Source organism: Malus sylvestris (assembly GCF_916048215.2).
Source record: "Malus sylvestris chromosome 4 unlocalized genomic scaffold, drMalSylv7.2 SUPER_4_unloc_2, whole genome shotgun sequence".
In the NCBI taxonomy this organism is placed as follows: Eukaryota; Viridiplantae; Streptophyta; class Magnoliopsida; order Rosales; family Rosaceae; genus Malus; species Malus sylvestris.
The window spans coordinates 29,051-47,944 of NW_025920894.1; the positions used below are offsets into that span (position 1 = coordinate 29,051).

Genomic DNA, 18,894 nt, shown 5'->3' on the forward strand with positions numbered 1-18,894 from the left:
AATTTTCGAGGGACGGTCGTGATGAACATTTATTTATGAATTTCGTGCGATCGTTGGGGGGCGGTGTGATTTTCACACGCGTAAAGGTTACGGCCAAAGAAATGGTTATATACAATTACAAGTCATAGAATAACGGATGCGATCATACCAACTCACATGCACCGGATCCCATCAGAACTCCGAAGTTAAGCGAGTTTGGGCGAGAGTAGTACTAGGATGGGTGACCTCCTGGGAAGTCCTCGTGTTGCATCCCCCCCACCTCTTTTTTAATTTTCGTAGTTATTGTTAGCGGCTTATTTATTAATTATATTTTTTGAATTTTCGAGGGACGGTCGTGATGAACATTTATTTATGAATTTCGTGCGATCGTTGGGGGGCGGTGTGATTTTCACACGCGTAAAGGTTACGGCCAAAGAAATGGTTATATACAATTACAAGTCATAGAATAACGGATGCGATCATACCAACTCACATGCACCGGATCCCATCAGAACTCCGAAGTTAAGCGAGTTTGGGCGAGAGTAGTACTAGGATGGGTGACCTCCTGGGAAGTCCTCGTGTTGCATCCCCCCCACCTCTTTTTTAATTTTCGTAGTTATTGTTAGCGGCTTATTTATTAATTATATTTTTTGAATTTTCGAGGGACGGTCGTGATGAACATTTATTTATGAATTTCGTGCGATCGTTGGGGGGCGGTGTGATTTTCACACGCGTAAAGGTTACGGCCAAAGAAATGGTTATATACAATTACAAGTCATAGAATAACGGATGCGATCATACCAACTCACATGCACCGGATCCCATCAGAACTCCGAAGTTAAGCGAGTTTGGGCGAGAGTAGTACTAGGATGGGTGACCTCCTGGGAAGTCCTCGTGTTGCATCCCCCCCACCTCTTTTTTAATTTTCGTAGTTATTGTTAGCGGCTTATTTATTAATTATATTTTTTGAATTTTCGAGGGACGGTCGTGATGAACATTTATTTATGAATTTCGTGCGATCGTTGGGGGGCGGTGTGATTTTCACACGCGTAAAGGTTACGGCCAAAGAAATGGTTATATACAATTACAAGTCATAGAATAACGGATGCGATCATACCAACTCACATGCACCGGATCCCATCAGAACTCCGAAGTTAAGCGAGTTTGGGCGAGAGTAGTACTAGGATGGGTGACCTCCTGGGAAGTCCTCGTGTTGCATCCCCCCCACCTCTTTTTTAATTTTCGTAGTTATTGTTAGCGGCTTATTTATTAATTATATTTTTTGAATTTTCGAGGGACGGTCGTGATGAACATTTATTTATGAATTTCGTGCGATCGTTGGGGGGCGGTGTGATTTTCACACGCGTAAAGGTTACGGCCAAAGAAATGGTTATATACAATTACAAGTCATAGAATAACGGATGCGATCATACCAACTCACATGCACCGGATCCCATCAGAACTCCGAAGTTAAGCGAGTTTGGGCGAGAGTAGTACTAGGATGGGTGACCTCCTGGGAAGTCCTCGTGTTGCATCCCCCCCACCTCTTTTTTAATTTTCGTAGTTATTGTTAGCGGCTTATTTATTAATTATATTTTTTGAATTTTCGAGGGACGGTCGTGATGAACATTTATTTATGAATTTCGTGCGATCGTTGGGGGGCGGTGTGATTTTCACACGCGTAAAGGTTACGGCCAAAGAAATGGTTATATACAATTACAAGTCATAGAATAACGGATGCGATCATACCAACTCACATGCACCGGATCCCATCAGAACTCCGAAGTTAAGCGAGTTTGGGCGAGAGTAGTACTAGGATGGGTGACCTCCTGGGAAGTCCTCGTGTTGCATCCCCCCCACCTCTTTTTTAATTTTCGTAGTTATTGTTAGCGGCTTATTTATTAATTATATTTTTTGAATTTTCGAGGGACGGTCGTGATGAACATTTATTTATGAATTTCGTGCGATCGTTGGGGGGCGGTGTGATTTTCACACGCGTAAAGGTTACGGCCAAAGAAATGGTTATATACAATTACAAGTCATAGAATAACGGATGCGATCATACCAACTCACATGCACCGGATCCCATCAGAACTCCGAAGTTAAGCGAGTTTGGGCGAGAGTAGTACTAGGATGGGTGACCTCCTGGGAAGTCCTCGTGTTGCATCCCCCCCACCTCTTTTTTAATTTTCGTAGTTATTGTTAGCGGCTTATTTATTAATTATATTTTTTGAATTTTCGAGGGACGGTCGTGATGAACATTTATTTATGAATTTCGTGCGATCGTTGGGGGGCGGTGTGATTTTCACACGCGTAAAGGTTACGGCCAAAGAAATGGTTATATACAATTACAAGTCATAGAATAACGGATGCGATCATACCAACTCACATGCACCGGATCCCATCAGAACTCCGAAGTTAAGCGAGTTTGGGCGAGAGTAGTACTAGGATGGGTGACCTCCTGGGAAGTCCTCGTGTTGCATCCCCCCCACCTCTTTTTTAATTTTCGTAGTTATTGTTAGCGGCTTATTTATTAATTATATTTTTTGAATTTTCGAGGGACGGTCGTGATGAACATTTATTTATGAATTTCGTGCGATCGTTGGGGGGCGGTGTGATTTTCACACGCGTAAAGGTTACGGCCAAAGAAATGGTTATATACAATTACAAGTCATAGAATAACGGATGCGATCATACCAACTCACATGCACCGGATCCCATCAGAACTCCGAAGTTAAGCGAGTTTGGGCGAGAGTAGTACTAGGATGGGTGACCTCCTGGGAAGTCCTCGTGTTGCATCCCCCCCACCTCTTTTTTAATTTTCGTAGTTATTGTTAGCGGCTTATTTATTAATTATATTTTTTGAATTTTCGAGGGACGGTCGTGATGAACATTTATTTATGAATTTCGTGCGATCGTTGGGGGGCGGTGTGATTTTCACACGCGTAAAGGTTACGGCCAAAGAAATGGTTATATACAATTACAAGTCATAGAATAACGGATGCGATCATACCAACTCACATGCACCGGATCCCATCAGAACTCCGAAGTTAAGCGAGTTTGGGCGAGAGTAGTACTAGGATGGGTGACCTCCTGGGAAGTCCTCGTGTTGCATCCCCCCCACCTCTTTTTTAATTTTCGTAGTTATTGTTAGCGGCTTATTTATTAATTATATTTTTTGAATTTTCGAGGGACGGTCGTGATGAACATTTATTTATGAATTTCGTGCGATCGTTGGGGGGCGGTGTGATTTTCACACGCGTAAAGGTTACGGCCAAAGAAATGGTTATATACAATTACAAGTCATAGAATAACGGATGCGATCATACCAACTCACATGCACCGGATCCCATCAGAACTCCGAAGTTAAGCGAGTTTGGGCGAGAGTAGTACTAGGATGGGTGACCTCCTGGGAAGTCCTCGTGTTGCATCCCCCCCACCTCTTTTTTAATTTTCGTAGTTATTGTTAGCGGCTTATTTATTAATTATATTTTTTGAATTTTCGAGGGACGGTCGTGATGAACATTTATTTATGAATTTCGTGCGATCGTTGGGGGGCGGTGTGATTTTCACACGCGTAAAGGTTACGGCCAAAGAAATGGTTATATACAATTACAAGTCATAGAATAACGGATGCGATCATACCAACTCACATGCACCGGATCCCATCAGAACTCCGAAGTTAAGCGAGTTTGGGCGAGAGTAGTACTAGGATGGGTGACCTCCTGGGAAGTCCTCGTGTTGCATCCCCCCCACCTCTTTTTTAATTTTCGTAGTTATTGTTAGCGGCTTATTTATTAATTATATTTTTTGAATTTTCGAGGGACGGTCGTGATGAACATTTATTTATGAATTTCGTGCGATCGTTGGGGGGCGGTGTGATTTTCACACGCGTAAAGGTTACGGCCAAAGAAATGGTTATATACAATTACAAGTCATAGAATAACGGATGCGATCATACCAACTCACATGCACCGGATCCCATCAGAACTCCGAAGTTAAGCGAGTTTGGGCGAGAGTAGTACTAGGATGGGTGACCTCCTGGGAAGTCCTCGTGTTGCATCCCCCCCACCTCTTTTTTAATTTTCGTAGTTATTGTTAGCGGCTTATTTATTAATTATATTTTTTGAATTTTCGAGGGACGGTCGTGATGAACATTTATTTATGAATTTCGTGCGATCGTTGGGGGGCGGTGTGATTTTCACACGCGTAAAGGTTACGGCCAAAGAAATGGTTATATACAATTACAAGTCATAGAATAACGGATGCGATCATACCAACTCACATGCACCGGATCCCATCAGAACTCCGAAGTTAAGCGAGTTTGGGCGAGAGTAGTACTAGGATGGGTGACCTCCTGGGAAGTCCTCGTGTTGCATCCCCCCCACCTCTTTTTTAATTTTCGTAGTTATTGTTAGCGGCTTATTTATTAATTATATTTTTTGAATTTTCGAGGGACGGTCGTGATGAACATTTATTTATGAATTTCGTGCGATCGTTGGGGGGCGGTGTGATTTTCACACGCGTAAAGGTTACGGCCAAAGAAATGGTTATATACAATTACAAGTCATAGAATAACGGATGCGATCATACCAACTCACATGCACCGGATCCCATCAGAACTCCGAAGTTAAGCGAGTTTGGGCGAGAGTAGTACTAGGATGGGTGACCTCCTGGGAAGTCCTCGTGTTGCATCCCCCCCACCTCTTTTTTAATTTTCGTAGTTATTGTTAGCGGCTTATTTATTAATTATATTTTTTGAATTTTCGAGGGACGGTCGTGATGAACATTTATTTATGAATTTCGTGCGATCGTTGGGGGGCGGTGTGATTTTCACACGCGTAAAGGTTACGGCCAAAGAAATGGTTATATACAATTACAAGTCATAGAATAACGGATGCGATCATACCAACTCACATGCACCGGATCCCATCAGAACTCCGAAGTTAAGCGAGTTTGGGCGAGAGTAGTACTAGGATGGGTGACCTCCTGGGAAGTCCTCGTGTTGCATCCCCCCCACCTCTTTTTTAATTTTCGTAGTTATTGTTAGCGGCTTATTTATTAATTATATTTTTTGAATTTTCGAGGGACGGTCGTGATGAACATTTATTTATGAATTTCGTGCGATCGTTGGGGGGCGGTGTGATTTTCACACGCGTAAAGGTTACGGCCAAAGAAATGGTTATATACAATTACAAGTCATAGAATAACGGATGCGATCATACCAACTCACATGCACCGGATCCCATCAGAACTCCGAAGTTAAGCGAGTTTGGGCGAGAGTAGTACTAGGATGGGTGACCTCCTGGGAAGTCCTCGTGTTGCATCCCCCCCACCTCTTTTTTAATTTTCGTAGTTATTGTTAGCGGCTTATTTATTAATTATATTTTTTGAATTTTCGAGGGACGGTCGTGATGAACATTTAACATTTATTTATGAATTTCGTGCGATCGTTGGGGGGCGGTGTGATTTTCACACGCGTAAAGGTTACGGCCAAAGAAATGGTTATATACAATTACAAGTCATAGAATAACGGATGCGATCATACCAACTCACATGCACCGGATCCCATCAGAACTCCGAAGTTAAGCGAGTTTGGGCGAGAGTAGTACTAGGATGGGTGACCTCCTGGGAAGTCCTCGTGTTGCATCCCCCCCACCTCTTTTTTAATTTTCGTAGTTATTGTTAGCGGCTTATTTATTAATTATATTTTTTGAATTTTCGAGGGACGGTCGTGATGAACATTTTTTTATGAATTTCGTGCGATCGTTGGGGGGCGGTGTGATTTTCACACGCGTAAAGGTTACGGCCAAAGAAATGGTTATATACAATTACAAGTCATAGAATAACGGATGCGATCATACCAACTCACATGCACCGGATCCATCAGAACTCCGAAGTTAAGCGAGTTTGGGCGAGAGTAGTACTAGGATGGGTGACCTCCTGGGAAGTCCTCGTGTTGCATCCCCCCCACCTCTTTTTTAATTTTCGTAGTTATTGTTAGCGGCTTATTTATTAATTATATTTTTTGAATTTTCGAGGGACGGTCGTGATGAACATTTATTTATGAATTTCGTGCGATCGTTGGGGGGCGGTGTGATTTTCACACGCGTAAAGGTTACGGCCAAAGAAATGGTTATATACAATTACAAGTCATAGAATAACGGATGCGATCATACCAACTCACATGCACCGGATCCCATCAGAACTCCGAAGTTAAGCGAGTTTGGGCGAGAGTAGTACTAGGATGGGTGACCTCCTGGGAAGTCCTCGTGTTGCATCCCCCCCACCTCTTTTTTAATTTTCGTAGTTATTGTTAGCGGCTTATTTATTAATTATATTTTTTGAATTTTCGAGGGACGGTCGTGATGAACATTTATTTATGAATTTCGTGCGATCGTTGGGGGGCGGTGTGATTTTCACACGCGTAAAGGTTACGGCCAAAGAAATGGTTATATACAATTACAAGTCATAGAATAACGGATGCGATCATACCAACTCACATGCACCGGATCCCATCAGAACTCCGAAGTTAAGCGAGTTTGGGCGAGAGTAGTACTAGGATGGGTGACCTCCTGGGAAGTCCTCGTGTTGCATCCCCCCACCTCTTTTTTAATTTTCGTAGTTATTGTTAGCGGCTTATTTATTAATTATATTTTTTGAATTTTCGAGGGACGGTCGTGATGAACATTTATTTATGAATTTCGTGCGATCGTTGGGGGGCGGTGTGATTTTCACACGCGTAAAGGTTACGGCCAAAGAAATGGTTATATACAATTACAAGTCATAGAATAACGGATGCGATCATACCAACTCACATGCACCGGATCCCATCAGAACTCCGAAGTTAAGCGAGTTTGGGCGAGAGTAGTACTAGGATGGGTGACCTCCTGGGAAGTCCTCGTGTTGCATCCCCCCCACCTCTTTTTTAATTTTCGTAGTTATTGTTAGCGGCTTATTTATTAATTATATTTTTTGAATTTTCGAGGGACGGTCGTGATGAACATTTATTTATGAATTTCGTGCGATCGTTGGGGGGCGGTGTGATTTTCACACGCGTAAAGGTTACGGCCAAAGAAATGGTTATATACAATTACAAGTCATAGAATAACGGATGCGATCATACCAACTCACATGCACCGGATCCCATCAGAACTCCGAAGTTAAGCGAGTTTGGGCGAGAGTAGTACTAGGATGGGTGACCTCCTGGGAAGTCCTCGTGTTGCATCCCCCCCACCTCTTTTTTAATTTTCGTAGTTATTGTTAGCGGCTTATTTATTAATTATATTTTTTGAATTTTCGAGGGACGGTCGTGATGAACATTTATTTATGAATTTCGTGCGATCGTTGGGGGGCGGTGTGATTTTCACACGCGTAAAGGTTACGGCCAAAGAAATGGTTATATACAATTACAAGTCATAGAATAACGGATGCGATCATACCAACTCACATGCACCGGATCCCATCAGAACTCCGAAGTTAAGCGAGTTTGGGCGAGAGTAGTACTAGGATGGGTGACCTCCTGGGAAGTCCTCGTGTTGCATCCCCCCCACCTCTTTTTTAATTTTCGTAGTTATTGTTAGCGGCTTATTTATTAATTATATTTTTTGAATTTTCGAGGGACGGTCGTGATGAACATTTATTTATGAATTTCGTGCGATCGTTGGGGGGCGGTGTGATTTTCACACGCGTAAAGGTTACGGCCAAAGAAATGGTTATATACAATTACAAGTCATAGAATAACGGATGCGATCATACCAACTCACATGCACCGGATCCCATCAGAACTCCGAAGTTAAGCGAGTTTGGGCGAGAGTAGTACTAGGATGGGTGACCTCCTGGGAAGTCCTCGTGTTGCATCCCCCCCACCTCTTTTTTAATTTTCGTAGTTATTGTTAGCGGCTTATTTATTAATTATATTTTTTGAATTTTCGAGGGACGGTCGTGATGAACATTTATTTATGAATTTCGTGCGATCGTTGGGGGGCGGTGTGATTTTCACACGCGTAAAGGTTACGGCCAAAGAAATGGTTATATACAATTACAAGTCATAGAATAACGGATGCGATCATACCAACTCACATGCACCGGATCCCATCAGAACTCCGAAGTTAAGCGAGTTTGGGCGAGAGTAGTACTAGGATGGGTGACCTCCTGGGAAGTCCTCGTGTTGCATCCCCCCCACCTCTTTTTTAATTTTCGTAGTTATTGTTAGCGGCTTATTTATTAATTATATTTTTTGAATTTTCGAGGGACGGTCGTGATGAACATTTATTTATGAATTTCGTGCGATCGTTGGGGGGCGGTGTGATTTTCACACGCGTAAAGGTTACGGCCAAAGAAATGGTTATATACAATTACAAGTCATAGAATAACGGATGCGATCATACCAACTCACATGCACCGGATCCCATCAGAACTCCGAAGTTAAGCGAGTTTGGGCGAGAGTAGTACTAGGATGGGTGACCTCCTGGGAAGTCCTCGTGTTGCATCCCCCCCACCTCTTTTTTAATTTTCGTAGTTATTGTTAGCGGCTTATTTATTAATTATATTTTTTGAATTTTCGAGGGACGGTCGTGATGAACATTTATTTATGAATTTCGTGCGATCGTTGGGGGGCGGTGTGATTTTCACACGCGTAAAGGTTACGGCCAAAGAAATGGTTATATACAATTACAAGTCATAGAATAACGGATGCGATCATACCAACTCACATGCACCGGATCCCATCAGAACTCCGAAGTTAAGCGAGTTTGGGCGAGAGTAGTACTAGGATGGGTGACCTCCTGGGAAGTCCTCGTGTTGCATCCCCCCCACCTCTTTTTTAATTTTCGTAGTTATTGTTAGCGGCTTATTTATTAATTATATTTTTTGAATTTTCGAGGGACGGTCGTGATGAACATTTATTTATGAATTTCGTGCGATCGTTGGGGGGCGGTGTGATTTTCACACGCGTAAAGGTTACGGCCAAAGAAATGGTTATATACAATTACAAGTCATAGAATAACGGATGCGATCATACCAACTCACATGCACCGGATCCCATCAGAACTCCGAAGTTAAGCGAGTTTGGGCGAGAGTAGTACTAGGATGGGTGACCTCCTGGGAAGTCCTCGTGTTGCATCCCCCCCACCTCTTTTTTAATTTTCGTAGTTATTGTTAGCGGCTTATTTATTAATTATATTTTTTGAATTTTCGAGGGACGGTCGTGATGAACATTTATTTATGAATTTCGTGCGATCGTTGGGGGGCGGTGTGATTTTCACACGCGTAAAGGTTACGGCCAAAGAAATGGTTATATACAATTACAAGTCATAGAATAACGGATGCGATCATACCAACTCACATGCACCGGATCCCATCAGAACTCCGAAGTTAAGCGAGTTTGGGCGAGAGTAGTACTAGGATGGGTGACCTCCTGGGAAGTCCTCGTGTTGCATCCCCCCCACCTCTTTTTTAATTTTCGTAGTTATTGTTAGCGGCTTATTTATTAATTATATTTTTTGAATTTTCGAGGGACGGTCGTGATGAACATTTATTTATGAATTTCGTGCGATCGTTGGGGGGCGGTGTGATTTTCACACGCGTAAAGGTTACGGCCAAAGAAATGGTTATATACAATTACAAGTCATAGAATAACGGATGCGATCATACCAACTCACATGCACCGGATCCCATCAGAACTCCGAAGTTAAGCGAGTTTGGGCGAGAGTAGTACTAGGATGGGTGACCTCCTGGGAAGTCCTCGTGTTGCATCCCCCCCACCTCTTTTTTAATTTTCGTAGTTATTGTTAGCGGCTTATTTATTAATTATATTTTTTGAATTTTCGAGGGACGGTCGTGATGAACATTTATTTATGAATTTCGTGCGATCGTTGGGGGGCGGTGTGATTTTCACACGCGTAAAGGTTACGGCCAAAGAAATGGTTATATACAATTACAAGTCATAGAATAACGGATGCGATCATACCAACTCACATGCACCGGATCCCATCAGAACTCCGAAGTTAAGCGAGTTTGGGCGAGAGTAGTACTAGGATGGGTGACCTCCTGGGAAGTCCTCGTGTTGCATCCCCCCCACCTCTTTTTTAATTTTCGTAGTTATTGTTAGCGGCTTATTTATTAATTATATTTTTTGAATTTTCGAGGGACGGTCGTGATGAACATTTATTTATGAATTTCGTGCGATCGTTGGGGGGCGGTGTGATTTTCACACGCGTAAAGGTTACGGCCAAAGAAATGGTTATATACAATTACAAGTCATAGAATAACGGATGCGATCATACCAACTCACATGCACCGGATCCCATCAGAACTCCGAAGTTAAGCGAGTTTGGGCGAGAGTAGTACTAGGATGGGTGACCTCCTGGGAAGTCCTCGTGTTGCATCCCCCCCACCTCTTTTTTAATTTTCGTAGTTATTGTTAGCGGCTTATTTATTAATTATATTTTTTGAATTTTCGAGGGACGGTCGTGATGAACATTTATTTATGAATTTCGTGCGATCGTTGGGGGGCGGTGTGATTTTCACACGCGTAAAGGTTACGGCCAAAGAAATGGTTATATACAATTACAAGTCATAGAATAACGGATGCGATCATACCAACTCACATGCACCGGATCCCATCAGAACTCCGAAGTTAAGCGAGTTTGGGCGAGAGTAGTACTAGGATGGGTGACCTCCTGGGAAGTCCTCGTGTTGCATCCCCCCCACCTCTTTTTAATTTTCGTAGTTATTGTTAGCGGCTTATTTATTAATTATATTTTTTGAATTTTCGAGGGACGGTCGTGATGAACATTTATTTATGAATTTCGTGCGATCGTTGGGGGGCGGTGTGATTTTCACACGCGTAAAGGTTACGGCCAAAGAAATGGTTATATACAATTACAAGTCATAGAATAACGGATGCGATCATACCAACTCACATGCACCGGATCCCATCAGAACTCCGAAGTTAAGCGAGTTTGGGCGAGAGTAGTACTAGGATGGGTGACCTCCTGGGAAGTCCTCGTGTTGCATCCCCCCCACCTCTTTTTTAATTTTCGTAGTTATTGTTAGCGGCTTATTTATTAATTATATTTTTTGAATTTTCGAGGGACGGTCGTGATGAACATTTATTTATGAATTTCGTGCGATCGTTGGGGGGCGGTGTGATTTTCACACGCGTAAAGGTTACGGCCAAAGAAATGGTTATATACAATTACAAGTCATAGAATAACGGATGCGATCATACCAACTCACATGCACCGGATCCCATCAGAACTCCGAAGTTAAGCGAGTTTGGGCGAGAGTAGTACTAGGATGGGTGACCTCCTGGGAAGTCCTCGTGTTGCATCCCCCCCACCTCTTTTTTAATTTTCGAAGTTATTGTTAGCGGCTTATTTATTAATTATATTTTTTGAATTTTCGAGGGACGGTCGTGATGAACATTTATTTATGAATTTCGTGCGATCGTTGGGGGGCGGTGTGATTTTCACACGCGTAAAGGTTACGGCCAAAGAAATGGTTATATACAATTACAAGTCATAGAATAACGGATGCGATCATACCAACTCACATGCACCGGATCCCATCAGAACTCCGAAGTTAAGCGAGTTTGGGCGAGAGTAGTACTAGGATGGGTGACCTCCTGGGAAGTCCTCGTGTTGCATCCCCCCCACCTCTTTTTTAATTTTCGTAGTTATTGTTAGCGGCTTATTTATTAATTATATTTTTTGAATTTTCGAGGGACGGTCGTGATGAACATTTATTTATGAATTTCGTGCGATCGTTGGGGGGCGGTGTGATTTTCACACGCGTAAAGGTTACGGCCAAAGAAATGGTTATATACAATTACAAGTCATAGAATAACGGATGCGATCATACCAACTCACATGCACCGGATCCCATCAGAACTCCGAAGTTAAGCGAGTTTGGGCGAGAGTAGTACTAGGATGGGTGACCTCCTGGGAAGTCCTCGTGTTGCATCCCCCCCACCTCTTTTTTAATTTTCGTAGTTATTGTTAGCGGCTTATTTATTAATTATATTTTTTGAATTTTCGAGGGACGGTCGTGATGAACATTTATTTATGAATTTCGTGCGATCGTTGGGGGGCGGTGTGATTTTCACACGCGTAAAGGTTACGGCCAAAGAAATGGTTATATACAATTACAAGTCATAGAATAACGGATGCGATCATACCAACTCACATGCACCGGATCCCATCAGAACTCCGAAGTTAAGCGAGTTTGGGCGAGAGTAGTACTAGGATGGGTGACCTCCTGGGAAGTCCTCGTGTTGCATCCCCCCCACCTCTTTTTTAATTTTCGTAGTTATTGTTAGCGGCTTATTTATTAATTATATTTTTTGAATTTTCGAGGGACGGTCGTGATGAACATTTATTTATGAATTTCGTGCGATCGTTGGGGGGCGGTGTGATTTTCACACGCGTAAAGGTTACGGCCAAAGAAATGGTTATATACAATTACAAGTCATAGAATAACGGATGCGATCATACCAACTCACATGCACCGGATCCCATCAGAACTCCGAAGTTAAGCGAGTTTGGGCGAGAGTAGTACTAGGATGGGTGACCTCCTGGGAAGTCCTCGTGTTGCATCCCCCCCACCTCTTTTTTAATTTTCGTAGTTATTGTTAGCGGCTTATTTATTAATTATATTTTTTGAATTTTCGAGGGACGGTCGTGATGAACATTTATTTATGAATTTCGTGCGATCGTTGGGGGGCGGTGTGATTTTCACACGCGTAAAGGTTACGGCCAAAGAAATGGTTATATACAATTACAAGTCATAGAATAACGGATGCGATCATACCAACTCACATGCACCGGATCCCATCAGAACTCCGAAGTTAAGCGAGTTTGGGCGAGAGTAGTACTAGGATGGGTGACCTCCTGGGAAGTCCTCGTGTTGCATCCCCCCCACCTCTTTTTTAATTTTCGTAGTTATTGTTAGCGGCTTATTTATTAATTATATTTTTTGAATTTTCGAGGGACGGTCGTGATGAACATTTATTTATGAATTTCGTGCGATCGTTGGGGGGCGGTGTGATTTTCACACGCGTAAAGGTTACGGCCAAAGAAATGGTTATATACAATTACAAGTCATAGAATAACGGATGCGATCATACCAACTCACATGCACCGGATCCCATCAGAACTCCGAAGTTAAGCGAGTTTGGGCGAGAGTAGTACTAGGATGGGTGACCTCCTGGGAAGTCCTCGTGTTGCATCCCCCCCACCTCTTTTTTAATTTTCGTAGTTATTGTTAGCGGCTTATTTATTAATTATATTTTTTGAATTTTCGAGGGACGGTCGTGATGAACATTTATTTATGAATTTCGTGCGATCGTTGGGGGGCGGTGTGATTTTCACACGCGTAAAGGTTACGGCCAAAGAAATGGTTATATACAATTACAAGTCATAGAATAACGGATGCGATCATACCAACTCACATGCACCGGATCCCATCAGAACTCCGAAGTTAAGCGAGTTTGGGCGAGAGTAGTACTAGGATGGGTGACCTCCTGGGAAGTCCTCGTGTTGCATCCCCCCCACCTCTTTTTTAATTTTCGTAGTTATTGTTAGCGGCTTATTTATTAATTATATTTTTTGAATTTTCGAGGGACGGTCGTGATGAACATTTATTTATGAATTTCGTGCGATCGTTGGGGGGCGGTGTGATTTTCACACGCGTAAAGGTTACGGCCAAAGAAATGGTTATATACAATTACAAGTCATAGAATAACGGATGCGATCATACCAACTCACATGCACCGGATCCCATCAGAACTCCGAAGTTAAGCGAGTTTGGGCGAGAGTAGTACTAGGATGGGTGACCTCCTGGGAAGTCCTCGTGTTGCATCCCCCCCACCTCTTTTTTAATTTTCGTAGTTATTGTTAGCGGCTTATTTATTAATTATATTTTTTGAATTTTCGAGGGACGGTCGTGATGAACATTTATTTATGAATTTCGTGCGATCGTTGGGGGGCGGTGTGATTTTCACACGCGTAAAGGTTACGGCCAAAGAAATGGTTATATACAATTACAAGTCATAGAATAACGGATGCGATCATACCAACTCACATGCACCGGATCCCATCAGAACTCCGAAGTTAAGCGAGTTTGGGCGAGAGTAGTACTAGGATGGGTGACCTCCTGGGAAGTCCTCGTGTTGCATCCCCCCCACCTCTTTTTTAATTTTCGTAGTTATTGTTAGCGGCTTATTTATTAATTATATTTTTTGAATTTTCGAGGGACGGTCGTGATGAACATTTATTTATGAATTTCGTGCGATCGTTGGGGGGCGGTGTGATTTTCACACGCGTAAAGGTTACGGCCAAAGAAATGGTTATATACAATTACAAGTCATAGAATAACGGATGCGATCATACCAACTCACATGCACCGGATCCCATCAGAACTCCGAAGTTAAGCGAGTTTGGGCGAGAGTAGTACTAGGATGGGTGACCTCCTGGGAAGTCCTCGTGTTGCATCCCCCCCACCTCTTTTTTAATTTTCGTAGTTATTGTTAGCGGCTTATTTATTAATTATATTTTTTGAATTTTCGAGGGACGGTCGTGATGAACATTTATTTATGAATTTCGTGCGATCGTTGGGGGGCGGTGTGATTTTCACACGCGTAAAGGTTACGGCCAAAGAAATGGTTATATACAATTACAAGTCATAGAATAACGGATGCGATCATACCAACTCACATGCACCGGATCCCATCAGAACTCCGAAGTTAAGCGAGTTTGGGCGAGAGTAGTACTAGGATGGGTGACCTCCTGGGAAGTCCTCGTGTTGCATCCCCCCCACCTCTTTTTTAATTTTCGTAGTTATTGTTAGCGGCTTATTTATTAATTATATTTTTTGAATTTTCGAGGGACGGTCGTGATGAACATTTATTTATGAATTTCGTGCGATCGTTGGGGGGCGGTGTGATTTTCACACGCGTAAAGGTTACGGCCAAAGAAATGGTTATATACAATTACAAGTCATAGAATAACGGATGCGATCATACCAACTCACATGCACCGGATCCCATCAGAACTCCGAAGTTAAGCGAGTTTGGGCGAGAGTAGTACTAGGATGGGTGACCTCCTGGGAAGTCCTCGTGTTGCATCCCCCCCACCTCTTTTTTAATTTTCGTAGTTATTGTTAGCGGCTTATTTATTAATTATATTTTTTGAATTTTCGAGGGACGGTCGTGATGAACATTTATTTATGAATTTCGTGCGATCGTTGGGGGGCGGTGTGATTTTCACACGCGTAAAGGTTACGGCCAAAGAAATGGTTATATACAATTACAAGTCATAGAATAACGGATGCGATCATACCAACTCACATGCACCGGATCCCATCAGAACTCCGAAGTTAAGCGAGTTTGGGCGAGAGTAGTACTAGGATGGGTGACCTCCTGGGAAGTCCTCGTGTTGCATCCCCCCCACCTCTTTTTTAATTTTCGTAGTTATTGTTAGCGGCTTATTTATTAATTATATTTTTTGAATTTTCGAGGGACGGTCGTGATGAACATTTATTTATGAATTTCGTGCGATCGTTGGGGGGCGGTGTGATTTTCACACGCGTAAAGGTTACGGCCAAAGAAATGGTTATATACAATTACAAGTCATAGAATAACGGATGCGATCATACCAACTCACATGCACCGGATCCCATCAGAACTCCGAAGTTAAGCGAGTTTGGGCGAGAGTAGTACTAGGATGGGTGACCTCCTGGGAAGTCCTCGTGTTGCATCCCCCCCACCTCTTTTTAATTTTCGTAGTTATTGTTAGCGGCTTATTTATTAATTATATTTTTTGAATTTTCGAGGGACGGTCGTGATGAACATTTATTTATGAATTTCGTGCGATCGTTGGGGGGCGGTGTGATTTTCACACGCGTAAAGGTTACGGCCAAAGAAATGGTTATATACAATTACAAGTCATAGAATAACGGATGCGATCATACCAACTCACATGCACCGGATCCCATCAGAACTCCGAAGTTAAGCGAGTTTGGGCGAGAGTAGTACTAGGATGGGTGACCTCCTGGGAAGTCCTCGTGTTGCATCCCCCCCACCTCTTTTTTAATTTTCGTAGTTATTGTTAGCGGCTTATTTATTAATTATATTTTTTGAATTTTCGAGGGACGGTCGTGATGAACATTTATTTATGAATTTCGTGCGATCGTTGGGGGGCGGTGTGATTTTCACACGCGTAAAGGTTACGGCCAAAGAAATGGTTATATACAATTACAAGTCATAGAATAACGGATGCGATCATACCAACTCACATGCACCGGATCCCATCAGAACTCCGAAGTTAAGCGAGTTTGGGCGAGAGTAGTACTAGGATGGGTGACCTCCTGGGAAGTCCTCGTGTTGCATCCCCCCCACCTCTTTTTTAATTTTCGTAGTTATTGTTAGCGGCTTATTTATTAATTATATTTTTTGAATTTTCGAGGGACGGTCGTGATGAACATTTATTTATGAATTTCGTGCGATCGTTGGGGGGCGGTGTGATTTTCACACGCGTAAAGGTTACGGCCAAAGAAATGGTTATATACAATTACAAGTCATAGAATAACGGATGCGATCATACCAACTCACATGCACCGGATCCCATCAGAACTCCGAAGTTAAGCGAGTTTGGGCGAGAGTAGTACTAGGATGGGTGACCTCCTGGGAAGTCCTCGTGTTGCATCCCCCCCACCTCTTTTTTAATTTTCGTAGTTATTGTTAGCGGCTTATTTATTAATTATATTTTTTGAATTTTCGAGGGACGGTCGTGATGAACATTTATTTATGAATTTCGTGCGATCGTTGGGGGGCGGTGTGATTTTCACACGCGTAAAGGTTACGGCCAAAGAAATGGTTATATACAATTACAAGTCATAGAATAACGGATGCGATCATACCAACTCACATGCACCGGATCCCATCAGAACTCCGAAGTTAAGCGAGTTTGGGCGAGAGTAGTACTAGGATGGGTGACCTCCTGGGAAGTCCTCGTGTTGCATCCCCCCCACCTCTTTTTTAATTTTCGTAGTTATTGTTAGCGGCTTATTTATTAATTATATTTTTTGAATTTTCGAGGGACGGTCGTGATGAACATTTATTTATGAATTTCGTGCGATCGTTGGGGGGCGGTGTGATTTTCACACGCGTAAAGGTTACGGCCAAAGAAATGGTTATATACAATTACAAGTCATAGAATAACGGATGCGATCATACCAACTCACATGCACCGGATCCCATCAGAACTCCGAAGTTAAGCGAGTTTGGGCGAGAGTAGTACTAGGATGGGTGACCTCCTGGGAAGTCCTCGTGTTGCATCCCCCCCACCTCTTTTTTAATTTTCGTAGTTATTGTTAGCGGCTTATTTATTAATTATATTTTTTGAATTTTCGAGGGACGGTCGTGATGAACATTTATTTATGAATTTCGTGCGATCGTTGGGGGGCGGTGTGATTTTCACACGCGTAAAGGTTACGGCCAAAGAAATGGTTATATACAATTACAAGTCATAGAATAACGGATGCGATCATACCAACTCACATGCACCGGATCCCATCAGAACTCCGAAGTTAAGCGAGTTTGGGCGAGAGTAGTACTAGGATGGGTGACCTCCTGGGAAGTCCTCGTGTTGCATCCCCCCCACCTCTTTTTTAATTTTCGTAGTTATTGTTAGCGGCTTATTTATTAATTATATTTTTTGAATTTTCGAGGGACGGTCGTGATGAACATTTATTTATGAATTTCGTGCGATCGTTGGGGGGCGGTGTGATTTTCACACGCGTAAAGGTTACGGCCAAAGAAATGGTTATATACAATTACAAGTCATAGAATAACGGATGCGATCATACCAACTCACATGCACCGGATCCCATCAGAACTCCGAAGTTAAGCGAGTTTGGGCGAGAGTAGTACTAGGATGGGTGACCTCCTGGGAAGTCCTCGTGTTGCATCCCCCCCACCTCTTTTTTAATTTTCGTAGTTATTGTTAGCGGCTTATTTATTAATTATATTTTTTGAATTTTCGAGGGACGGTCGTGATGAACATTTATTTATGAATTTCGTGCGATCGTTGGGGGGCGGTGTGATTTTCACACGCGTAAAGGTTACGGCCAAAGAAATGGTTATATACAATTACAAGTCATAGAATAACGGATGCGATCATACCAACTCACATGCACCGGATCCCATCAGAACTCCGAAGTTAAGCGAGTTTGGGCGAGAGTAGTACTAGGATGGGTGACCTCCTGGGAAGTCCTCGTGTTGCATCCCCCCCACCTCTTTTTTAATTTTCGTAGTTATTGTTAGCGGCTTATTTATTAATTATATTTTTTGAATTTTCGAGGGACGGTCGTGATGAACATTTATTTATGAATTTCGTGCGATCGTTGGGGGGCGGTGTGATTTTCACACGCGTAAAGGTTACGGCCAAAGAAATGGTTATATACAATTACAAGTCATAGAATAACGGATGCGATCATACCAACTCACATGCACCGGATCCCATCAGAACTCCGAAGTTAAGCGAGTTTGGGCGAGAGTAGTACTAGGATGGGTGACCTCCTGGGAAGTCCTCGTGTTGCATCCCCCCCACCTCTTTTTTAATTTTCGTAGTTATTGTTAGCGGCTTATTTATTAATTATATTTTTTGAATTTTCGAGGGACGGTCGTGATGAACATTTATTTATGAATTTCGTGCGATCGTTGGGGGGCGGTGTGATTTTCACACGCGTAAAGGTTACGGCCAAAGAAATGGTTATATACAATTACAAGTCATAGAATAACGGATGCGATCATACCAACTCACATGCACCGGATCCCATCAGAACTCCGAAGTTAAGCGAGTTTGGGCGAGAGTAGTACTAGGATGGGTGACCTCCTGGGAAGTCCTCGTGTTG

At 42.8% G+C, this 18,894-nt stretch overlaps 59 non-coding genes and 1 pseudogene across 59 annotated transcripts; all 60 read left to right on the plus strand.

The window, feature by feature from the left end:
• The first annotated feature begins 134 nt into the window (after window positions 1-134).
• On the plus strand, window positions 135-253 carry LOC126612848 (5S ribosomal RNA). The gene has a single exon (XR_007619388.1). It is a non-coding gene; the product is annotated as a 5S ribosomal RNA (ribosomal RNA).
• A 197-nt stretch (window positions 254-450) lies between these two features.
• Window positions 451-569, plus strand: LOC126612849 (5S ribosomal RNA). The gene has a single exon (XR_007619389.1). It is a non-coding gene; the product is annotated as a 5S ribosomal RNA (ribosomal RNA).
• A 197-nt stretch (window positions 570-766) lies between these two features.
• On the plus strand, window positions 767-885 carry LOC126612850 (5S ribosomal RNA). The gene has a single exon (XR_007619391.1). It is a non-coding gene; the product is annotated as a 5S ribosomal RNA (ribosomal RNA).
• A 197-nt stretch (window positions 886-1,082) lies between these two features.
• On the plus strand, window positions 1,083-1,201 carry LOC126612851 (5S ribosomal RNA). Its single transcript, XR_007619392.1, has one exon. It is a non-coding gene; the product is annotated as a 5S ribosomal RNA (ribosomal RNA).
• A 197-nt stretch (window positions 1,202-1,398) lies between these two features.
• LOC126612852 (5S ribosomal RNA) lies at window positions 1,399-1,517 on the plus strand. Its single transcript, XR_007619393.1, has one exon. It is a non-coding gene; the product is annotated as a 5S ribosomal RNA (ribosomal RNA).
• A 197-nt stretch (window positions 1,518-1,714) lies between these two features.
• Window positions 1,715-1,833, plus strand: LOC126612853 (5S ribosomal RNA). The gene has a single exon (XR_007619394.1). It is a non-coding gene; the product is annotated as a 5S ribosomal RNA (ribosomal RNA).
• A 197-nt stretch (window positions 1,834-2,030) lies between these two features.
• LOC126612854 (5S ribosomal RNA) lies at window positions 2,031-2,149 on the plus strand. The gene has a single exon (XR_007619395.1). It is a non-coding gene; the product is annotated as a 5S ribosomal RNA (ribosomal RNA).
• Window positions 2,150-2,346: 197 nt separating this feature from the next.
• On the plus strand, window positions 2,347-2,465 carry LOC126612857 (5S ribosomal RNA). Its single transcript, XR_007619397.1, has one exon. It is a non-coding gene; the product is annotated as a 5S ribosomal RNA (ribosomal RNA).
• A 197-nt stretch (window positions 2,466-2,662) lies between these two features.
• Window positions 2,663-2,781, plus strand: LOC126612858 (5S ribosomal RNA). Its single transcript, XR_007619398.1, has one exon. It is a non-coding gene; the product is annotated as a 5S ribosomal RNA (ribosomal RNA).
• Window positions 2,782-2,978: 197 nt separating this feature from the next.
• LOC126612859 (5S ribosomal RNA) lies at window positions 2,979-3,097 on the plus strand. The gene has a single exon (XR_007619399.1). It is a non-coding gene; the product is annotated as a 5S ribosomal RNA (ribosomal RNA).
• Window positions 3,098-3,294: 197 nt separating this feature from the next.
• LOC126612860 (5S ribosomal RNA) lies at window positions 3,295-3,413 on the plus strand. The gene has a single exon (XR_007619400.1). It is a non-coding gene; the product is annotated as a 5S ribosomal RNA (ribosomal RNA).
• A 197-nt stretch (window positions 3,414-3,610) lies between these two features.
• On the plus strand, window positions 3,611-3,729 carry LOC126612861 (5S ribosomal RNA). The gene has a single exon (XR_007619402.1). It is a non-coding gene; the product is annotated as a 5S ribosomal RNA (ribosomal RNA).
• Window positions 3,730-3,926: 197 nt separating this feature from the next.
• On the plus strand, window positions 3,927-4,045 carry LOC126612862 (5S ribosomal RNA). Its single transcript, XR_007619403.1, has one exon. It is a non-coding gene; the product is annotated as a 5S ribosomal RNA (ribosomal RNA).
• A 197-nt stretch (window positions 4,046-4,242) lies between these two features.
• LOC126612863 (5S ribosomal RNA) lies at window positions 4,243-4,361 on the plus strand. Its single transcript, XR_007619404.1, has one exon. It is a non-coding gene; the product is annotated as a 5S ribosomal RNA (ribosomal RNA).
• A 197-nt stretch (window positions 4,362-4,558) lies between these two features.
• On the plus strand, window positions 4,559-4,677 carry LOC126612864 (5S ribosomal RNA). Its single transcript, XR_007619405.1, has one exon. It is a non-coding gene; the product is annotated as a 5S ribosomal RNA (ribosomal RNA).
• Window positions 4,678-4,874: 197 nt separating this feature from the next.
• LOC126612865 (5S ribosomal RNA) lies at window positions 4,875-4,993 on the plus strand. Its single transcript, XR_007619406.1, has one exon. It is a non-coding gene; the product is annotated as a 5S ribosomal RNA (ribosomal RNA).
• Window positions 4,994-5,190: 197 nt separating this feature from the next.
• On the plus strand, window positions 5,191-5,309 carry LOC126612866 (5S ribosomal RNA). The gene has a single exon (XR_007619408.1). It is a non-coding gene; the product is annotated as a 5S ribosomal RNA (ribosomal RNA).
• A 204-nt stretch (window positions 5,310-5,513) lies between these two features.
• Window positions 5,514-5,632, plus strand: LOC126612868 (5S ribosomal RNA). Its single transcript, XR_007619410.1, has one exon. It is a non-coding gene; the product is annotated as a 5S ribosomal RNA (ribosomal RNA).
• A 197-nt stretch (window positions 5,633-5,829) lies between these two features.
• Window positions 5,830-5,947, plus strand: LOC126612921 (5S ribosomal RNA). The gene has a single exon (XR_007619467.1). It is a non-coding gene; the product is annotated as a 5S ribosomal RNA (ribosomal RNA).
• A 197-nt stretch (window positions 5,948-6,144) lies between these two features.
• LOC126612869 (5S ribosomal RNA) lies at window positions 6,145-6,263 on the plus strand. Its single transcript, XR_007619411.1, has one exon. It is a non-coding gene; the product is annotated as a 5S ribosomal RNA (ribosomal RNA).
• Window positions 6,264-6,460: 197 nt separating this feature from the next.
• LOC126612870 (5S ribosomal RNA) lies at window positions 6,461-6,579 on the plus strand. Its single transcript, XR_007619412.1, has one exon. It is a non-coding gene; the product is annotated as a 5S ribosomal RNA (ribosomal RNA).
• Window positions 6,580-6,775: 196 nt separating this feature from the next.
• Window positions 6,776-6,894, plus strand: LOC126612871 (5S ribosomal RNA). The gene has a single exon (XR_007619414.1). It is a non-coding gene; the product is annotated as a 5S ribosomal RNA (ribosomal RNA).
• Window positions 6,895-7,091: 197 nt separating this feature from the next.
• LOC126612872 (5S ribosomal RNA) lies at window positions 7,092-7,210 on the plus strand. The gene has a single exon (XR_007619415.1). It is a non-coding gene; the product is annotated as a 5S ribosomal RNA (ribosomal RNA).
• A 197-nt stretch (window positions 7,211-7,407) lies between these two features.
• On the plus strand, window positions 7,408-7,526 carry LOC126612873 (5S ribosomal RNA). The gene has a single exon (XR_007619416.1). It is a non-coding gene; the product is annotated as a 5S ribosomal RNA (ribosomal RNA).
• Window positions 7,527-7,723: 197 nt separating this feature from the next.
• LOC126612874 (5S ribosomal RNA) lies at window positions 7,724-7,842 on the plus strand. The gene has a single exon (XR_007619417.1). It is a non-coding gene; the product is annotated as a 5S ribosomal RNA (ribosomal RNA).
• A 197-nt stretch (window positions 7,843-8,039) lies between these two features.
• LOC126612875 (5S ribosomal RNA) lies at window positions 8,040-8,158 on the plus strand. The gene has a single exon (XR_007619418.1). It is a non-coding gene; the product is annotated as a 5S ribosomal RNA (ribosomal RNA).
• A 197-nt stretch (window positions 8,159-8,355) lies between these two features.
• Window positions 8,356-8,474, plus strand: LOC126612876 (5S ribosomal RNA). Its single transcript, XR_007619420.1, has one exon. It is a non-coding gene; the product is annotated as a 5S ribosomal RNA (ribosomal RNA).
• A 197-nt stretch (window positions 8,475-8,671) lies between these two features.
• On the plus strand, window positions 8,672-8,790 carry LOC126612877 (5S ribosomal RNA). The gene has a single exon (XR_007619421.1). It is a non-coding gene; the product is annotated as a 5S ribosomal RNA (ribosomal RNA).
• Window positions 8,791-8,987: 197 nt separating this feature from the next.
• Window positions 8,988-9,106, plus strand: LOC126612879 (5S ribosomal RNA). The gene has a single exon (XR_007619423.1). It is a non-coding gene; the product is annotated as a 5S ribosomal RNA (ribosomal RNA).
• Window positions 9,107-9,303: 197 nt separating this feature from the next.
• LOC126612880 (5S ribosomal RNA) lies at window positions 9,304-9,422 on the plus strand. The gene has a single exon (XR_007619424.1). It is a non-coding gene; the product is annotated as a 5S ribosomal RNA (ribosomal RNA).
• Window positions 9,423-9,619: 197 nt separating this feature from the next.
• On the plus strand, window positions 9,620-9,738 carry LOC126612882 (5S ribosomal RNA). The gene has a single exon (XR_007619425.1). It is a non-coding gene; the product is annotated as a 5S ribosomal RNA (ribosomal RNA).
• Window positions 9,739-9,935: 197 nt separating this feature from the next.
• LOC126612883 (5S ribosomal RNA) lies at window positions 9,936-10,054 on the plus strand. Its single transcript, XR_007619426.1, has one exon. It is a non-coding gene; the product is annotated as a 5S ribosomal RNA (ribosomal RNA).
• Window positions 10,055-10,251: 197 nt separating this feature from the next.
• Window positions 10,252-10,370, plus strand: LOC126612884 (5S ribosomal RNA). The gene has a single exon (XR_007619427.1). It is a non-coding gene; the product is annotated as a 5S ribosomal RNA (ribosomal RNA).
• A 197-nt stretch (window positions 10,371-10,567) lies between these two features.
• LOC126612885 (5S ribosomal RNA) lies at window positions 10,568-10,686 on the plus strand. The gene has a single exon (XR_007619428.1). It is a non-coding gene; the product is annotated as a 5S ribosomal RNA (ribosomal RNA).
• Window positions 10,687-10,882: 196 nt separating this feature from the next.
• On the plus strand, window positions 10,883-11,001 carry LOC126612886 (5S ribosomal RNA). Its single transcript, XR_007619429.1, has one exon. It is a non-coding gene; the product is annotated as a 5S ribosomal RNA (ribosomal RNA).
• Window positions 11,002-11,198: 197 nt separating this feature from the next.
• LOC126612887 (5S ribosomal RNA) lies at window positions 11,199-11,317 on the plus strand. The gene has a single exon (XR_007619431.1). It is a non-coding gene; the product is annotated as a 5S ribosomal RNA (ribosomal RNA).
• A 197-nt stretch (window positions 11,318-11,514) lies between these two features.
• On the plus strand, window positions 11,515-11,633 carry LOC126612888 (5S ribosomal RNA). Its single transcript, XR_007619432.1, has one exon. It is a non-coding gene; the product is annotated as a 5S ribosomal RNA (ribosomal RNA).
• Window positions 11,634-11,830: 197 nt separating this feature from the next.
• On the plus strand, window positions 11,831-11,949 carry LOC126612889 (5S ribosomal RNA). The gene has a single exon (XR_007619433.1). It is a non-coding gene; the product is annotated as a 5S ribosomal RNA (ribosomal RNA).
• Window positions 11,950-12,146: 197 nt separating this feature from the next.
• LOC126612891 (5S ribosomal RNA) lies at window positions 12,147-12,265 on the plus strand. Its single transcript, XR_007619435.1, has one exon. It is a non-coding gene; the product is annotated as a 5S ribosomal RNA (ribosomal RNA).
• A 197-nt stretch (window positions 12,266-12,462) lies between these two features.
• On the plus strand, window positions 12,463-12,581 carry LOC126612893 (5S ribosomal RNA). Its single transcript, XR_007619436.1, has one exon. It is a non-coding gene; the product is annotated as a 5S ribosomal RNA (ribosomal RNA).
• Window positions 12,582-12,778: 197 nt separating this feature from the next.
• On the plus strand, window positions 12,779-12,897 carry LOC126612894 (5S ribosomal RNA). The gene has a single exon (XR_007619437.1). It is a non-coding gene; the product is annotated as a 5S ribosomal RNA (ribosomal RNA).
• Window positions 12,898-13,094: 197 nt separating this feature from the next.
• Window positions 13,095-13,213, plus strand: LOC126612895 (5S ribosomal RNA). The gene has a single exon (XR_007619438.1). It is a non-coding gene; the product is annotated as a 5S ribosomal RNA (ribosomal RNA).
• Window positions 13,214-13,410: 197 nt separating this feature from the next.
• On the plus strand, window positions 13,411-13,529 carry LOC126612896 (5S ribosomal RNA). Its single transcript, XR_007619439.1, has one exon. It is a non-coding gene; the product is annotated as a 5S ribosomal RNA (ribosomal RNA).
• A 197-nt stretch (window positions 13,530-13,726) lies between these two features.
• LOC126612897 (5S ribosomal RNA) lies at window positions 13,727-13,845 on the plus strand. Its single transcript, XR_007619440.1, has one exon. It is a non-coding gene; the product is annotated as a 5S ribosomal RNA (ribosomal RNA).
• Window positions 13,846-14,042: 197 nt separating this feature from the next.
• On the plus strand, window positions 14,043-14,161 carry LOC126612898 (5S ribosomal RNA). The gene has a single exon (XR_007619442.1). It is a non-coding gene; the product is annotated as a 5S ribosomal RNA (ribosomal RNA).
• Window positions 14,162-14,358: 197 nt separating this feature from the next.
• LOC126612899 (5S ribosomal RNA) lies at window positions 14,359-14,477 on the plus strand. The gene has a single exon (XR_007619443.1). It is a non-coding gene; the product is annotated as a 5S ribosomal RNA (ribosomal RNA).
• Window positions 14,478-14,674: 197 nt separating this feature from the next.
• Window positions 14,675-14,793, plus strand: LOC126612900 (5S ribosomal RNA). The gene has a single exon (XR_007619444.1). It is a non-coding gene; the product is annotated as a 5S ribosomal RNA (ribosomal RNA).
• A 197-nt stretch (window positions 14,794-14,990) lies between these two features.
• LOC126612901 (5S ribosomal RNA) lies at window positions 14,991-15,109 on the plus strand. The gene has a single exon (XR_007619445.1). It is a non-coding gene; the product is annotated as a 5S ribosomal RNA (ribosomal RNA).
• A 197-nt stretch (window positions 15,110-15,306) lies between these two features.
• Window positions 15,307-15,425, plus strand: LOC126612903 (5S ribosomal RNA). Its single transcript, XR_007619448.1, has one exon. It is a non-coding gene; the product is annotated as a 5S ribosomal RNA (ribosomal RNA).
• Window positions 15,426-15,622: 197 nt separating this feature from the next.
• LOC126612904 (5S ribosomal RNA) lies at window positions 15,623-15,741 on the plus strand. Its single transcript, XR_007619449.1, has one exon. It is a non-coding gene; the product is annotated as a 5S ribosomal RNA (ribosomal RNA).
• Window positions 15,742-15,937: 196 nt separating this feature from the next.
• Window positions 15,938-16,056, plus strand: LOC126612905 (5S ribosomal RNA). Its single transcript, XR_007619450.1, has one exon. It is a non-coding gene; the product is annotated as a 5S ribosomal RNA (ribosomal RNA).
• A 197-nt stretch (window positions 16,057-16,253) lies between these two features.
• LOC126612906 (5S ribosomal RNA) lies at window positions 16,254-16,372 on the plus strand. The gene has a single exon (XR_007619451.1). It is a non-coding gene; the product is annotated as a 5S ribosomal RNA (ribosomal RNA).
• Window positions 16,373-16,569: 197 nt separating this feature from the next.
• LOC126612907 (5S ribosomal RNA) lies at window positions 16,570-16,688 on the plus strand. The gene has a single exon (XR_007619452.1). It is a non-coding gene; the product is annotated as a 5S ribosomal RNA (ribosomal RNA).
• A 197-nt stretch (window positions 16,689-16,885) lies between these two features.
• Window positions 16,886-17,004, plus strand: LOC126612908 (5S ribosomal RNA). The gene has a single exon (XR_007619454.1). It is a non-coding gene; the product is annotated as a 5S ribosomal RNA (ribosomal RNA).
• Window positions 17,005-17,201: 197 nt separating this feature from the next.
• LOC126612909 (5S ribosomal RNA) lies at window positions 17,202-17,320 on the plus strand. The gene has a single exon (XR_007619455.1). It is a non-coding gene; the product is annotated as a 5S ribosomal RNA (ribosomal RNA).
• A 197-nt stretch (window positions 17,321-17,517) lies between these two features.
• Window positions 17,518-17,636, plus strand: LOC126612910 (5S ribosomal RNA). Its single transcript, XR_007619456.1, has one exon. It is a non-coding gene; the product is annotated as a 5S ribosomal RNA (ribosomal RNA).
• Window positions 17,637-17,833: 197 nt separating this feature from the next.
• On the plus strand, window positions 17,834-17,952 carry LOC126612911 (5S ribosomal RNA). Its single transcript, XR_007619457.1, has one exon. It is a non-coding gene; the product is annotated as a 5S ribosomal RNA (ribosomal RNA).
• Window positions 17,953-18,149: 197 nt separating this feature from the next.
• LOC126612912 (5S ribosomal RNA) lies at window positions 18,150-18,268 on the plus strand. The gene has a single exon (XR_007619458.1). It is a non-coding gene; the product is annotated as a 5S ribosomal RNA (ribosomal RNA).
• Window positions 18,269-18,465: 197 nt separating this feature from the next.
• On the plus strand, window positions 18,466-18,584 carry LOC126612914 (5S ribosomal RNA). Its single transcript, XR_007619461.1, has one exon. It is a non-coding gene; the product is annotated as a 5S ribosomal RNA (ribosomal RNA).
• Window positions 18,585-18,781: 197 nt separating this feature from the next.
• Window positions 18,782-18,894, plus strand: LOC126612922 (5S ribosomal RNA; annotated as a pseudogene; the record flags this gene model as incomplete).